The sequence below is a fragment of the Equus przewalskii genome, chromosome 22 (assembly GCF_037783145.1).
Source record: "Equus przewalskii isolate Varuska chromosome 22, EquPr2, whole genome shotgun sequence".
NCBI lineage: Eukaryota > Metazoa > Chordata > Mammalia > Perissodactyla > Equidae > Equus > Equus przewalskii.
In genome coordinates, this window is record NC_091852.1 from 44,159,957 (window position 1) to 44,172,814 (window position 12,858).

General features: G+C 36.2%; 1 protein-coding gene across 8 annotated transcripts in view; it reads right to left on the reverse strand.

Annotated features, from left to right (window-relative positions):
* LINGO2 (leucine rich repeat and Ig domain containing 2) overlaps positions 1-12,858 on the reverse strand; it is a 1,108,854-nt gene that overhangs the window by 231,921 nt on the left and 864,075 nt on the right. Inside the window, exon 1 of one of the 8 annotated variants that reach the window (XM_070590588.1) lies at positions 5,591-6,011. The exons of the other annotated variants lie outside the window; for them this stretch is intronic. The gene's annotated coding sequence lies outside the window, so the exon portion shown is untranslated. Of the gene's footprint in view, positions 1-5,590; positions 6,012-12,858 lie in introns of those variants that run through there. 8 annotated transcript variants of the gene reach the window in all.

Below are 12,858 nucleotides of genomic sequence, written 5' to 3' on the forward strand. Positions count from 1 at the left end.
AAACCAATTTTGGAAACTGCTGAATCTGAAGACAAAAGCTTTTGGTGCCATGCCTAAAAATAATTAGCTATGTTTAATTCCAAAAATAGACTTTTAGTGTCTGCCAATATTTTAAGAACTGAAGGAGAAACTTGAGGGTTTTTTCTTTTTTCAATGAAACTTGGCTGTTCCTTATGTCCTCATGGGGTCCAGGTAATATTTCCATGCATGTATGGATAAGTAGCTTGGAAATTTGAGGTCTGCTTTTTGGCATAAGGAAATGTTACCAATTGCACCTGGTTTCCAAGCCCATCTCAGAATGTAGCTCCTGCTACACCAGTATTAGAACAGTGTCCATTACTTCCTGTCTAGTTTACCTTCTGTTAAAACTAATGTAAGAATGCTTATAGTCATTCTTAAGAACATTTAGAGTTTATAAGTATACAATTGCCAATTTATATTCCAAATGCAATTAAAAGAGGCTTTTACATTTAGAATTTTTAGTTTGACCTTAAAAATTACCACAAGGCTTAAGGCCAAAAATAATAGTCCTCTACTGCAGCTGCTCCCCAGGGGGGATCATGTGCAACTCTTACTATGTTAATACAAATAACACTTTGTTAAATCTGTTTAAAGTATTTTATGATGATACATCTTGTGGTGGATCTTCTCTGTTCATTGTGCCCATTTCTCCAGAGAAAGCAGGAGGTAAGAGGAGATTGGAATTATAAGCCTTATTGCAAATTTCTGGTGGGGGCTGACTAGAGAAAAAGAATTGAGTTGGGGTTGGGAGAGATTCACAGTTAATTCTCATTCCTTGTGTTCAAGATAGTCCCTACCCTTCCCTTTATTGTATCTGTTTTTTTGGAGAACCTTCCTAATTTAATTTCTTTAGACGCTAAAGCACCTCTATTTTTGGTTGCGTGAAGAGATCTGGGCTTCTAACTGTGTTTTCTACAGACTTTCAAACGATACTCCAGTTTTCAGTCTCATCATTCACCCATGTCTTCATAGGCACAGAGGATGTCTATAAATTTGAGCATTTGGGTAGTCTATAGCTTTAACAACTCACTTCACACTTGCTTCACCCTCTGAGGGCATTCGGCTTCCTATTCCTCTGCTCTGCTGAGTCCTTAGCAATTGGCCATCTACTTTTCATTTCCCATCATTTTATTGATCTCCCTTCTCTGCTGTCATCTCTTCTTTCCTTCTCTTTGTTCTTTCTAGGTTTGTTCCTGTATGGTCAAATTAATGAAGTTTCAAGAAGGAGTAGAGATAAACACATGTGTTCCATATGCCATATTTCTTCCTAGTCACAGCACAAAAATCTCTGTAATAAGCTTATGTAATCTTGAAAGCAGTTATGGAATTGGGCTGCCAACTCCATGCTCTATCCTGATTTTTTTTTAAGCATCCTTTCATGGATCTTATTTATCCACCTTCTAAATGATTTATGATTATATTGGCTTTAGTTTTAATACATTAGAGATTTTCACACATCAAACATATTTTGAACACCTGCTATATGTGATACCTGGGTTCGGTGTTTGAAATAATTCTGTTAGATTGATTGTACATATCATTCTTTCTGTCTCACTCTGCCAGTTGGATTCATCTGTCCTGAGCACATAAATCTTAAGAACTCTTTCCAATAGCTCCTAGCTTTAGTTTCTTCTGGGAATTGCTGTTCATACTGCAGTTGGTACTTTCTCGTGATAGTGGCCATATTTTCTGAAATAAAAATCAGGATCTATTGCCTAATGGTCTTAAAAAGAATTTTTGGTTCCTGACTTCTGGATTTATTTTAATGAAAATATAAAAATCAATTCACCTTTAGTAATAGTCCAGTTTAATAAAATCATTTTGAATTCCTGGTCAACATTAAGCTAGGATGAAAAGATAAAGATATCTCTGTCTTGGACGAACTTAAAGTTAAGTATATAGTTAATAAATTTTCCATTTGGAAAGAGTACATTTACAATAAATCTGAACAGTTCTAGAAGATCTCAGGAGTGTGGTGGAATGAGGTAATCATATGGCGTGGTTAACCAGTTACTAGAAATATTTCAGTAAATGAACAACTTTCTCAGTGTATTTTATATTTTACTTCAACAGAGAAGAAAATAGATTCACCCTCCCAGGCTTATCATCATGGGAAGACAAGCTGTGAAACTACTCACACAAAAATAAAAAATTCCATCAACTTATCTTCTTAGCTTTAGGGCTATAAGCATACGTAATTCAAAAGACTTCCAGTTCACTTACTCTAAAGCCATTTTAATGCAAAGAAAAAGAAATCCTGAATGAATTTCCTTCACCCTATAAAGACAGAAACAGTCCATGTTCTTTATGCCATGAGTAAATCGCATTGACCTGGTTGTACCAAACTTAAGACCCAGCTACCTCAATATTTCCCAATTTCTAATAGACTTGGGTTCTTCACGTTGGCTACAGCTCTAGCCATATTTCTCAACTACTTAACGCATTGAATCAGAGGATTTTAAATAAATAAATAAAGCTCAAGGCAAAAATCTGAACAATTTCCCCATACTTTAGTAGTCCCTGGACTACAGATTTGTAAAGCAGAACCTAATCCACTAATTGGGAATTGTATTATTTCCTATCCTTAAACTCTATCAGTTTAATGGGATAATGTTAGCACATGAAAACTTTAGCTTTAAGAATTAAAAAAAAAATGATTTTCTTTATAATAGACACTATTCAGATGAGCTAATGAGTTGGGGGAGAGATGACAGTAAATGATATTTTTGTGATATTATAATTAATAGCAAGTTCTGTAACTCTTCTAAAAAACATATTATTTTAAGTGAAAGAACTGCATGTGTATGCTTAATAGGGACTGAGTTACAAGCTTCCACATCTATGTAAAATTTGTGTAGAAAAGAAAATCACCAGGTATAAAATTGGTCAAGTTCTATGAATGTTGTACTCACATCTGTTCTGTCTTTTTTTTTTTTTTTTTGAGAAGATTAGCCCTGAGCTAACTACTGCCAGTCTTCCTCTTTTTGATGAGGAAGCCTGGCCCTGAGCTAACATCCGTGCCCATCTTCCTCTACTTTTTATATGTGGGACGCCTACCACAGCATGGCGCGCCAAGCCATGCCATGTCCACACCCAGGATCCGAACCAGTGAACCCCAGGCCACCGAGAAGCAGAACGTGCAAAATTAACCACTGCACCACGAGGCTGGCCCCTCACATCTATGTTCTGGATACTGATTATTTCTGTGTATATTTTGTGGTATTTGGAGAAATACTATGTTTTTTAAATTAATTTCTTCATGAAACTCCCATTCAGTTAGACAGCAAGTTCAAATGTAAGTGTAAACATCACATAATCAAGAAAGAAGCATCATCTCCTGCAAGCCTATCAGGAAGGCCATAATGGAGCCAAGAACTGAGTTCCAGCCTAGAAGTCTATACTATTCACGCCAAACTCTGAATGATAAGGATTCCTCCATGTAGCTGTTGCTTGTATTTCTCATAAGATGATTGAGAAAATGCATAATTTCAGAAGCACTCTGAATTCTCTGTTTTAAATGAATCTCTACCTTCTTAAACCACATCCATAAGCTTTTTAAAAATTGCCACAAATATTCATAGGATCCATAATATTTATTTATTCAGCCTACCAATCATGGACTACACAAATTATAGATTACTCGAGCTCTTGCAGTTAATTACTATAGCCCATCAGGGGTCAATTACTTATCAGTAAGGAATCATGACTTAGATTACATAGATTTACCAAGAAAAATGTCAATTCCATCTCTGCTTTTTTGAGTTTGAAAGTAACTTTATTTCCTGCCATTGAGTTAAAACATAGATCACTCTCATTCAAGAGAGCACCTGTCAAAGGGTTTACCACTTAGGTAGGGGAATAATTTTGAAGATATATTTCCAAGGTCTTTCTGGCATTGCCAAATGTAGGAGGAGGAACTTGGTCCCTCTTGTGGCCAGGCTTTTCTTTGTTTCCCCACCCGACTCCAAGGAGGAAGGAGTTGCTAATTTGATTAGCCTAGGCCTGATGCAAGGATGGCAATGAATAGATGTGGGCAGAGTTATGTTGGTTGAAAGGTGGGAACCCATATTCTGCAAACTTTTTCTTGCATTTCCTGCTTGAAAGAGGTAAGCAGAGCGAGGCCGGGCTTGACTGCTTGGGATGAGTCATTCATATTCATGTGATTCATGTTCTCTCTGCCACCCACTCCGCTTTCTTTATCTCAGAAATGAGCAAATGTATATTCCTCAGATATAGATTCAGGGAGAGTTACTCCCCTTCTTTCTTACTTTATTGTTTTCTTTCTTCCTTCCTTCCTTGCTTTTTTTCTTCCCTTATTTTAAAGGTCCAGGTTAGGATCCTGCTTAGTATTCTCATGCTTAAATGTGACTTAAATGTCATCTTCAGGGTGACATACCTGTAGTTGAGAATGAATAGTTTTGACTTTTAACTGGAGTTCTAATTGGTTACTGCCAAAAGAGGTAATGCGGCAGGATCAAAAGAATGGGTCTTTAGAATTAGACTTATAATTCAAATTTTGGATTAGTTATGTGACCTTGAAAATAATAACTTTCAGCTTCAGTTTTCCCATCTGGGAAATACAGATAGTATTTTTAATAGGAGTGATATGAGGATGAAATGAGTCTGAACGTATGAAGATAATACCATCACACAGGATCATCACCATTGTTACTTCTCTGTGTCGAGTGATAAGCCTGTTGTAGACAGGATTTCATTATTTTTTCCCCAATTACAACTTAGAAAATGGAGACTCAAAGAAATTTAAATATTTTCTCTAAGGTAACATGGCAAATGCAGGTCAAAGACAGAATTTGAACTCAAGTCTCTCATATTCCATAGCCTATACTCTGAACTACTATGCAGTATGGCCTCCTACATGTTCCCTTAATTAATATAACTGGTTTCATTCTATTGATGTATAATGTGTACATGAAATGATTCTAGAGAAAGAATTATATCCTCTTTTAGCTCTGGGTCTCTGAAGATTCTTGGCTACTTGTATACACTCAAAAAAATAATGATTTTAATGATGTCAAGCTGAATTCATATATCAACTAAATCTGTGTTGTCCAAAACAGTAGCCACCAGTTAGAAGCGGCTATTTAAATTTAACTTAATTAAAATTAAATAAAATTTTAAAATTCAGATCCTCAGTCATACTAGCCACATTTCAAGTATGCAAAAGCCATATGTAGCTAGTGGTACTGTGTTGGCAGCACAGATATAGAATATTTCTATAATTGCATAAAGGTCTATTGGATGGCACTGAACTAAATGAATTTCAATGGGAATGTGAAGAAATTTGATTATCAAGGAATTTGTCTATAACAAATCCTTTGTCATAGAAGAGAAAGCACTTAATTAGAAAACTTTTGTATTAGATCCTAACACACGCATACATACGCGGATATACTCACAACTATGCAAACCCAATACAGAGACTTAAAATTCATCCTGTAATACTTTTCCTTTATGATCACCCTGAATCCGATGCTGCATGAAAGCTTCGTCCTGTGCAACAACATTCTTAAGCAAAGCATAGCAGATACATTCCTATATTATTACTTACCCACTTCAACAGATTCTAATCTTGGATACTCCGAATACAAACAGGCCTGTGAAACTGCATAAACATTAGTCATCCTCATTATTTGAAAGTTCCTAGAGAGCTCAGTTCATTGGAGAAGCTTCAATAAAGAAGGAAAGGAGATGGTTATTTAAGAACCCCTGTGTTTTTCTAGAGGAAATTTAACAAGGCAGGAGAGATGGCATTCTGATATATCAAGTCAATCTTCAGAAATAATCCATACAGTCACAAAGATAAGGAAAATGAAAAGCCAGAGTGATCAAACAATTTCAGGAAAATAAACAGATAAGCTCCGAAAATGAACTGAATCAGCACGCCTTTCTTCTGCTTGGTTTCCTGAGGCTCTATATAGCAGCTAGCGACAGAAGAGCGACTTGAGAAACGCATACATTTTTTTGTTCCCATGTCCTAGGTTTTTTTTTTTTTTCCCCATTTAAAGGAAGTAGAGTTTATTTGTGTAACAAACATTTATCTTCCTCTTATCTGTTTGTCTACGAAGGTAAACTTATTATCTCAGTTTATAAGTAGCCACTTATCAAATACTTAATAAAAATAAATGTCTAGGAATCAACAAATATTATAAATACCTTCTAGAGTTATATACATATTTATTTTAAACATTATATGTTTTTATTGATTATCCATGTAGTATTGGATTCATTTACCTCTGAGAAATGGTTTTTAAAATCTTACCATCAATACAATAGGGTGACTTTGTTTAACAGAAAAAAACAGCTAACCTCTAGCTTGCATTTTGCATTATCAATTACATTCTAAGTATGCAATATTCCCTAGTTCAGCATTCAAGGTCTATATTTAAAAAGAATGGACATAGCTTTACTGTTAGGTATACACTTAAAATGTGCTTATGAGGGACAGAAAGATTCTGTTTAACATTTATATCCAGAAGATCTAAAGAAATTAAAGAATAGGAAAAAGGAAATTTTTTTCCTAAGTTTAACAGAACTTTGAGATATTAGGCGAATACAATTTTAATGTTGAGTTAGAGAGAGCAAGAACTGAGACAGAAGTTTTAAAAAAGTAGGTTGGCATCTTTAGTAGTAAATAAAATAAATACTTTTTGATTAAGGATTCCTTTATATTTGCATGCTGAAAATCAACGGAATAAAAATTGCTGTTGGACGGTGACATTTCCTCTGTCTGGATATCTGCCTCCTGACAGCTGACAGTTTTTGGAGTCTTGCAGACTTTCAAGGCATCATGTCCAATCATTTGGAAACACTTTCACCCAAGAATGTTGCATCAATCTGTAGAAAGTCTTATCTACTCTTGAAAATACACTAAAGGATTCAAGAAACAAGGAAACACTAAAGGAAACAAGAAAATTTGTTTCATCTCAACTATTGAGTTCTGTTTTCTCCAGGGAAACATGTTAAAGTGTGTTTCAGAAATGTCCCTCCAAGAACTCTTCCAACTTTGTCTGAATGACAATATAAAGGTGTACTACAGTTCTGTCTGGCCCATTTCTTCATTTCTAGGAAAATGATAGCAGGTACCAATATAGCTATTAAATATGTAAAATAATCATAAAAGCTGTAGGTCATAATTGTCTACATGTAACTGAAAGTTCATTTTCTGAGAGTAGGGCCAATGGTGTGTATATATTCACACTGTTTTGGCAATCTGGTGCTACACTAGAAAAGATACTAGTCTCAAAATGGAGATGTGGGGGCCTGGAATTGGCCACCCCAAGATATGTCTCTTTGGCATGAGGATTATTTGGGGCTGATTGCTTTTAATAAACTGCAGACAGGAAAGTAGGCTCTGACAGCTGGAACTTGCTTGCCATTTGTTAGGAGACATTTACATTGTAAAGGAAATCTCCATCTGTAAAGGTGCCTCCTTCTCTGTACCAGGAAGACAATGGGGATGACCTTATCTCTAGAAACTCTTAATCAATGTCAAAGGCAAGGATTTAAATCTGCATAATAATCTTATTCCTGTTTCTGGTGATCTCCTGTAACTGACTCCCCCCAACCCCAACATCCTCCTTTGTCGTTAGCTGGATATGATATTTAAGGTGGGGGCTTCAGCCATTTTGGTGAGTTGCTCAGCTTGCCTGACCTCTTCCATGTATACATGTTATAAAGCTTTGTTTAATTTTCTCCTCCTATTCTGTCTTATGTGAATTTAATTTGTTCTCCAGCCGGATGAACCCAGAGAGGGTAGAGGAAATGTCTTCCTCCCCTACAGAGACCAATCAGCTTATTTTCCCAACTTGTCTGTAAAATGTAATTTACTTATAACCACACATGAGTGTACATTCCAAGACTCTAAAAACCAGAGTTTAAATGTGAGCATCAGAGGCATCGAATAGCATGTTCTGCACATCCCTACTATGCTTTTAATGATATGGAGAGTTTTAAAAGCAAAGATTCTCTGCCTTCTACAGTAAATGCCATAATTCTCTCCCAGTTGGTTGGCTGCAAGAAGGGCAGGGATATCCTAAGTGTGGCTGCTACTGCTGCTCCTTCCCTACCAGAGCCAGGATGTTAGCTGATGAAGATAATTCCAAAAGCTGGAAGACATTTTCAGAGGTGGGTTGTCTGGCTGTGGTATCCAGTATTAAGGTCCTCCTTTAGAATTCATACACACATTTCATACAAGAAAATAAGACAGAGAGAGATCATCACTCCACTTCATTCCACATCTGCAAAGATTCAACATTTGTCCTTGAGGGATCAGGGTGTGGTTGAAGGGCAATATGCTAGAAAAAGCTCACCTAATGAATAACTGTAGGAAAATAAGGGCAGTCAATGATGACCATGAAAGTTTCGAAAGTCAAAAGTGATTAGAAGTCAAGAGGGAAAATAGCAGTCATAAGTTGAAATTGACAAATGAAAACAGCAAGTAATAGAATATATTGGAGTATATGAGGAAGCCATTTGGTGTAAACCTAATTCGGCCTGACCTTGTCTTTCCAAAAGGGGCTGACCTTGGCTGTTGAGCATGCATTGTATATCTGCTTTAGATATTCCCTATGGCAAGAACAAAGGCCCTTGAGATAAAGGTGCAACTTCCTTCCTCCTCCCAACGTTGGTATTTCCTTAAGGATTAAGCATCTTTCCTTAGGCTAGGAACTGATTGCTGGGCTCACCTGTGAGCACCCAGCTCAAGACAACAGACTTGCCTCCTGCTATGCCCGCCGAGATAGCAGACCCACTATCTGCCGTGTCCATCAAGCACTGTGCCGACAGGGCAATCTTGTGACTATTGTGGAAGGGACATTTCAATCATATGTAAAACATCCTGTTTGGGGGTCTATAACCACTCTGTGCACCCCACTTCTTCGGTGCCCTTTCTTCCTTTGGGAAGAAAGGCCCCAGGCCATGGTCCTCAGATCTTAGCTAAGAATAAACTCACCCAAATTTTCATTTATAGATTGATTATGGATTATTTTCATCAACAAAATGTATGCTCATTTCGACATGTGAATTAGAAGCTTTATAATTAAAGCACTTTCATTGTAATGCTTGAATCACATTTTTGACCAGGAAGAACAAGTGCATCTTTTCTTTCTATGGGTTGAATGGTTCAGTCTAATCAAACTACTGGCAGGCCAAAGAGCTAAACAATAAACTCAGTAAAAAGAAATGTTAGTCAAGCTTTGTGCACGTATGTGTGTGAACTGAATTGATGGAAGTGTCTAATCCATTACATCAAGCTGGTTATGGCAGCATATAAATACATGAGACCAGAACTCATCATAGAAACACCCTTCAAAGTCACGGTATTGATTTCAATTATGATATCTTTGTTGCTAATGCATTCTGTGCACCTGTAGGTAGGCAGAGAAAGCAGGATTAAATCAAACCAAGAGCCATACCTACAGCAGAAAAGGCTTCATGGAGCCCAAAGAAAGAGGAAAGAAGCAAACGCTGTGAGCTATGAAAGCCATTCAGAGAAATGTGCTCAATGGCATGGAGTTTAAAATCGCCCATAAAAGTGAATACATTATCCATCTTTTTCTCTCCTGGCACTTCTGCGGTTGACATTACCACTGTCTGCTGTGTTAAGATTGGGAGAACTAAGCTGGGAATTGTGATAGCAAATCCTTAACTCAAGCAGCAGTATACGGAGCAGGCTGTTAAACTGCCATGTTAGCAGAATGCATAAATGTCAACATTATTTTGGAATGATTTATTACATCCATAACAGTCAAAATAAATAAATGTGGCCCCATAGTCCACAACCCATGGATGGCTTTTCTAATTCAGGATTCTACAGATGACATTTTTTATCAGGATGACATTTCAGACCTTTAAAAACAAAATTTGGAATTTTGCTGGGGATTTCTAACATTATCAGCACATTACCTCAATTATTCTCGAAGGAGGGGTGGTTAGTAGACAAGTGTTATCAAGTAGTTAAATGAAAGAAAGGAAGAAAAAAAAGTGACGCAATTCGCTTAGATATGCATCATTACAAAAAACGACCATTGTAGAGGTGATTGCGTTGTAAAAGGTCTTTCCTTAATCTGATTGCTGTGTTGACAACATAAACATCCCTACAGATGAACTTCTACTGACCAGAAATTGCATAGGAAGAATAACTATGAGTGTTCAGAATGAAAAACAAAAAATTATACCTGCATACATATTTAAATATTCTTTTTTTATTTTTTGCATTTATGGAATACAGCATACTATCTTTTGGAATTTTTTAATTAAAATGCAATAGGGCTTCCACTCCAGCAATATGTTTTAGACTCAAATGGCTCGTTTATGATCGTAATTGAAGTCACTGCATTTCATAATTTGCCATGTTTAAAATAACACACCATTCATTCTAATAAATGGATCAATAAATGAAAAATTTCCCATAATATGAAAAAAAGACATTTGGAGGTATTCAGATGATATTTTAAACTTTATTCTCTTATGAACACAAGAATTTGAATTTTTATGCCAACATTCGTTGTACTTTACAGACATTTTAGACAGAAAATAGTATAAAAAACCTGCAATACACTTGTTTTAGATTAATGAGAGGGGCCAAATAGTCATTTATTAATATAATTCACAAATCATTGGTGCTGATGTTGGCACTAAATTTATCATAATATATATAGCATATATAATACAAATCTACTGCGTGTGTATATATACATAATATAAATGGGTTGGGTTGTTTATTGTTTTTATATCATTTTTTTAAAACCACCATACTCTATTGAGCGTGAACTTCTGAAATAAGAAATCCCAGTAAAATTGATTAGGTAATTTAGCCTTTAACAAACACAAAACATAAATGAAATAATTTCTGGGCTTCTCTCAGGTAATATACTATTAGGAAATTTTAAAAGAGGTTTTCAAGTTGAGAAAAGAAAGACAAATGAAATCAAGGGTAAAAGAAAAAAAAACGATTCGATAAGTTTGTGCACGTTTTCCAAACATAGTAGTTTTTTGCACAGAATACTTTTCATATCTTTCCTGTGTCTGAGTAGATACCACCACAGAAAAGTCACTATTTTAACATAGAGTCTTGGAGCAATTTTTCTTGAAATATTTTGTTTATATTTTTATTCTTCTAATGTTCTTATTTTCTCAAACTGCAGTTTATATTGTCTCCTTTATTGCCCTGAGGTCTGAAATAGCCTTCAATTTTGAGTCCTATAAAAGATATTTGCTGATTTATAGTGGATCTTGGTCCAAAAGACCCCCTTGAACATTTCGGCTCTCAGATATTGAAAAGAGCCATGACTACAGGAAATAGGAACTACTTTTAACATGCAAGATCAATAAGGAAAAAAAAATGTGTGTCCATGAAAAGATGGGATATGTTATTTTTTGATACTCTGTTACTAGAAATAAGGTACCCAGGTGAAAAAAATAGGATAATTACCTAATTTGAGAATTGAGGTGATAAGTATCTTATATATTCTAATGAAATAGTGTGGAAAAAGAAGGAGATCTATTCTTAAAATGGTCTAAAATATAGACTAAACATAAAACCCAATTTGGAAAGGGTTGGAGTCATGTGACAGTACAGCTACAGATAAACGTACATCTATACCTAAAGCCTGGAGTCAGGATCCCGGCTTTGACATGTGATATCTAACCCTGTGTGAAGTTAAGAATTTAATCTTGAATTTCCAATGTAGTTTCTTGAGTTACATAAATGTGGGTAGAGTCTATTTAAAGAAAAATGAAATCTCTAAGCTAGTTGAGTGCACATTTACAAAGTGGACCACACCTTCCAGTGACTCAATCTAACACTCATCTAACAACCAGGGCCAGTCTGCTTCCCAGCCTGAAAATCAGCCCTACTCAGGTAACCCAAACCAAGCCTACTCTGAGAAGGAACAGACACGTGTTCTCCACGAGAACAGAGATGAATAAACATGGTTTCTAGGACTCTTGTGTCATTTAATAGCTTTATCTCCCTTGCCACAACCTTAGCTCCTATAACTGGATCTCTGCCCTGGACATTGGGTGAGGAACATGAGACTGATATACTAGCGTTTCACTCTTCCCCTCGTGGGAGCCAAAGTCCTTCCTTGAGCTTCCATCCCATCACATGTAGGCTATTTGTCATTACAGACCCAAGGATAAGGCTTCCACTTCTGATTGCTACTTATTTCAAATTTCCTTTTACCATACTTTGCACATAAGCTTGAACAACCTGAAACTTTTCTTCACTGGTGACTATTTGCCAGAAGTTCTAATCACTTACCCCTTTGGCTATCATCTCAGCCAGGCAGTCCTTCAGATTTCTCAGGTAGCATCTACAGCTGGATTGGCTTTTGCAGAGTCTAGGTGACTTGATCCAGTGGCCACTGGTGCCTTAGTGGCCCCATCCTATTATTGTCCTCTGATAATTCTCCAAATGCCACTGAAGTAGTTAAGATGCCTTTATGCACCACGCACCCTTGTAGGCATATAAAAGAGAACCAGAAAGAAATAGTCTCTGGTTTCAGGAAGCTTGATACTCAGAAGTACCAGCTGCTTTTCTCTACACCCGCTCTTTCTTGAGCCTATATGAAGATTGGATATGTAACTTGGGGGTCTTTGTGTAGTTGCATTCCTTTATATTTCAAAATGATAGATATGCTTGCCTTATTCCTTATTTTAGAGGTTCTTTTTTAAGGTCTCATAAATAGTAAAAATAATGCCAAGCAAAATTTCATATTATTGCTGTCAAATTGTCAATATATTTATTTTTCTTGTTGGAGGCAATGTGAATACGTATTCCTTAAATTACAATTTTCCTACAGAACGCCTGTCATA